The sequence below is a fragment of the Penaeus japonicus genome, unplaced genomic scaffold, assembly GCF_977035675.1.
Source record: "Penaeus japonicus unplaced genomic scaffold, GWHDUDI00000001_assembly GWHDUDI00000016, whole genome shotgun sequence".
Classification (NCBI taxonomy): Eukaryota; Metazoa; Arthropoda; class Malacostraca; order Decapoda; family Penaeidae; genus Penaeus; species Penaeus japonicus.
In genome coordinates this window covers 31,494,587-31,499,586 of record NW_028234418.1, presented here as the reverse complement: position 1 = coordinate 31,499,586, position 5,000 = coordinate 31,494,587, and positions in this window count along the sequence as shown.

The window sequence follows — 5,000 nt, the reverse complement described above, 5'->3', positions numbered from 1 at the left end:
TCTCTCTCACTCTCTCTTCCTTAACTTCCTTCCTCCTTCCCTCTCCCCTCCCTCTCTCTCCCTATTTCTCTCTGCCTCACTCTCCCTCCCTCCCTCTTTCTGTCCTCTCCCTTAACCTCCCACCCCTCCCTCCACTCTCTCATCTCTCTCTCTCTCTTTCTCTAATCCTCCCTAACATCTCTTTCCTCTTCCCGAGCATAGTTTCGATAACAGCATTGCTTTATTCGGACAGCAATACTGCAATCACGCTCGGTCTATCAGTGCTGTTCATAATGCAACTCGGGTGACCAAGCTGTGCAATAAAGTTTTCGCTGGCTAGGTTATGTTTTTCCGATAATTAGATTGTGGATGGTTTAGGGACGCTCGACAGCGGCCTGTGCAATTGCGCTGCATTAATTGGAAGGTTTTTATCATACAACAAAGGGATTATTAGTGTTGTTAGAGGACCTTCTTCAAATGGTAAAGGTTTTGGGTGGTCGTTTTTTGGTACATTTATGACGGTCTCATGTATATATACATACATATATATATATATATATATATATATATATATATATATATATATATATATATATATATATGTGTGTGTGTGTGTGTGTGTGTGTGTGTGTGTGTGTGTGTATGTGTGTGTGTGTGTGTGTGTGTGTGTATGTGTGTGTGTGTGTGTGTGTGTGTAGAGAGAGAGAGAGAGAGAGAGCGTGAGAGTTTTTCAAACGGGAAAATAATTTCCTCTCTTTTCCACAGGCACAACATAATCAACGCACAAATACTCACATAAACAAATAGATAGAGAGAGAGAGAGAAAAAAAAAACACAGTAAAGTTGCATTTGCAAATTGCCATATCATGTAATTAAGACCTTAATTATAGTCAGACATGTACTAATGAAAGAGGATAAAATTAGCTATCTGATCATTAGCTTTCCGATTATTCATAGAGGTATTTCAATAACAGTTGCAAAATTGGCAAGATTACCTGTGCTATTTTCATTAAAATTCCTCGATGCATATTAGCCCTACAAGCTCGCACATCTAGCTAATGATTAGATTTACTTAGATTGCTATCTACTATAAGTACATTTTAATATACTGTTATATCCTGATCATACGTTGATAAAATCACTCCTTCTCCATCTCAGCTTTCAGTTACAATTACATAAAACAAAACAGAACAAAAAACAAAAAAGCAAAACACCAATAGAATCATAAAAAAAAAAAGATTTAAAAAAAATCGTTTCGTGATTATACTTTCAGTGTAAACATAAAAAAAAAAAAAAAAAAAAAGAATACAAACGAAATAAAAACAGTCTTTTCCTTTGTTTTCCATGCATCTTCCTGGCAAAAATTTCTGAAAGTCAACGTTCCTTCAAGAAATATATGAAGATTGAATTTGTCAGCGACGGCGCCTTCGCCATCAAGAGACCACTTGGCAACATATTAGCATAATACTTTGCATCTTCTTCCCCGTATGCATCCGGTTTTTATGAAATGGGTACGTATTTTGTATTCCTTAATGTGTGTGCGCACGTGTGTGTTTCTATATGTGTTCCTATCTATCTATTTATTTATTTTTTTCTATCTTTTTTTTTTTTTTTTTTTTTTTTTTTTTGTCTATGTACCTTTATATCTGCCTTTCTGTCTATCTGTATACACATGTAATGGAATTTTTTTTTTTACCAGGAAGGAATTTGTAAAGAATGGACTTTTTAAACTAGTTACCAGTACATATTTGTGCTATTTCATTTTTATGTGTAAAGGAAAACGAATAAATTAGAAAATAAAACAAATAAAAAAAAGGTGAGTTTTTCTGTTTCACTTTTATGATAATAATGATGCTACTATAATGAGGATAATACTACTAATAATAATCATATTGATTATTACTCTTTCACATATCAGTAATACAGATAATGATAGAATTGATAATGATTATGGTATTGATAAAATGATAATAATAATAATAATTCCTATTACTCTTTTTGTTATGACCGTTAACATTATTATCGTCATTGCTATTAATATCATCATTATTATTGTTATTATTATTACTTTTCATTATCATCATTATTATCCTTATTAATATTATCATCTTTATCCTCATCGTTATCATTACCATCATTGTTATCATTATAATGATAATGATAATCATTATCATTAATATGAATGATATAATTGCTATTATCAATATCATTATTCTTGTTATCATTATTATTATCACTATTACTAATATTACTATTATAACAACAACAACAAAAAACAGTAGTAACCACAAAAAATAGTAATGATGATAATAACGATAATACTATCATAAACAATATAACGCGTTTCTCAAAGGTTCACACAAATGAATAAATATCATCACATAAACCACTCCACATACTAAGACCGAAGATATTTCCCCCAAAGGACTTAACCAGCAGTGAATCTACATTACATAAAAAGCAGTAAAAGGGATCTCAGCGGTGTAATGTGCAGCTGATTCTTATTCCAAGCACGAATGAGGCTTACGTACTGGCCATTCCAAGCTAGGGTTCTCTGCTTGCTATTGCTTGCACGAGAAGGAAGAAACTGTGTGTTGGTGTTGGTGTGGGAGAATGTTTGGTTGTTGGGCTGTGTGTGTGTGGGTGGGGGGGGGGTTGTGTGTGTTTGTTTGTTTGTGTGTGTCTGTGTGTTTGTTTGTGTGTGTTTGTTTGTTTGTTTGTGTGTGTTTGTTTGTTTGTGTGTGTTTGTTTGTGTGTGTTTGTTTGTTTGTGTGTGTGTGTTTGTTTGTTTGTTTGTGTGTGTCTGTGTGTTTGTTTGTTTGTGTGTGTGTGTGTGTGTGTGTGTGTGTGTGTGTGTGTGATAGCCACTGAGGATAATCTCCTTTCCATGATTACATTTTCTTAGACTTTCAACGATCATTCTCTCAAAAAAAGAAGCAGAAAAAAAAGTAATGTGATTGAAAGCAATGAACACCAATCCTGTAGCATAGAGATAATAGTGATGACGATAAGGATAATAATGATTGTTAACAATAATGATACTAGTAATAAAACAATGATAATAAAGATGATAATGATTATAGTGGTGATGATATCGATAATAGTAATACTAATGATAATAATGATGATAATGATAATAGAAATAGTAATAATAATGATATTGATAATGATGATAATGTTAATGGTAATGATGATATTAAAAGTATGTGATAATGATAATGATGATTATAATAATTGTAATGATAATAATGATAATAATAATGATAATAATAACAGTCTTGACGATATTAATAATGATAATAATAATCAAGAAAAAAGTAATGATAATAATAATAATAATAATGATAATAATAATAAGAGTCCTAACGATAATAACAATAATGATAATAATCATCATAATCATGATAACAATAATTATAATGTCAATAATAATAACAGCAATAGTAATGATAGCAGTGATAATGATAACAATAGTAATGAAAATAACAGTCATAACAATAATAATGATAACAACAACAACAAACAACAACAATGATGATAACAATAATAATAATAATAAAGATGATAACAACAGTACCAAAAACCAACACTAATGATAAAAAGAACCATAACAAAGAAAAAAAGATAAATCACTCAATGAAACGAACCGACAGACAAACAAGAGGACGACGTAGACAAAAAAAAAAAAAAAAAAAAAAAAAAAAAAAATGTTATCCCCTTACGGACGCGAGGGAAATAAGTAACATGTCGCCGCTCCCAATATTACAAAAAATGTTAGGCATCTTCCTGCTTCTAAGATAATGGAGTCAAGAGCGCCTTAAGAGAGAGGAATAACACACATAGCACTCGCCATTAAGAGATTTCAGATTTGCTTTTTAGATGAATACCAGAGAGATATAAAGAGGAAGGGAGGGAGAGGGAGAGAGGGAGGGAGGGAGGGAGGGAGGAAGGGAGGGAGGGAGGAAGGTAATATATATATTATATATATATATATATACATATATATATAATATATATATATATATATATATATAATATTATATATATATATATATATATATATATATATATATATATATATATATATATATAAATATATATATACGTGCATATATATATATAATATATATATATATATATATATATATATATATATATATATATATATAATATATATATATATATATATATGTGTATAATATATGCACGTATATATATATATATATATATATATATATATATATATATATATATATATATATATAATATATATATATATATATAAATATATACATGAAGAGAGAGAAATAGAGAGCGCAAGTATGCAAGAACAAATAACCTGGAAACTTCACTCCAAGTATACATAACTTTTCTATAATATCATAAATTGCTAAAACATTAATGCCTAGATAACTCACAGACATTTGTCCCTAAATGACATAGCTGGGGATAAATGCAACAATTCTAATAGAACAAATCAACTCATAATTGTAAACGCCCTAACACCCTTAATTGATAACCTGCTGACTAGTCTTTGGTGCTTTCTTCATCCGTTAAATAACATGGAATCATAATACACTCTTTCAATTAATTACCGTCTTATCAGGCTACTTCCTTTAGTATTTCAAGTTCTCGAGAAAATAGTAGAAAACCGATTAAGAAATATATGACTGAAAGCCAGTAACGTTTATTCTTAAAATGCAATTTGGTTTAGAAGCAAGCTCTTCAAAGACATAATGTTGCTACAAATGTTGCAAAAGTGAAATTCATAATAATGTAGACAACTAAATTATCTTATAACATCTGCTGTACCGAAAACCTTTGACAATAACAGTCATGAAATCCATCTTAACAAGCTAAGAAATCACGGTCATTTATCTATAATAACTCAGTAATCATCTATCAATCATTGCCAAATATTGCCTTCTTATTCAATATGCCAGTGATACGCAATTTCATCATACTGCCTCTGTAAACAAAAAGCCTCAAAAACTTTAAAAAAACAAAGAGAAATTCCGATA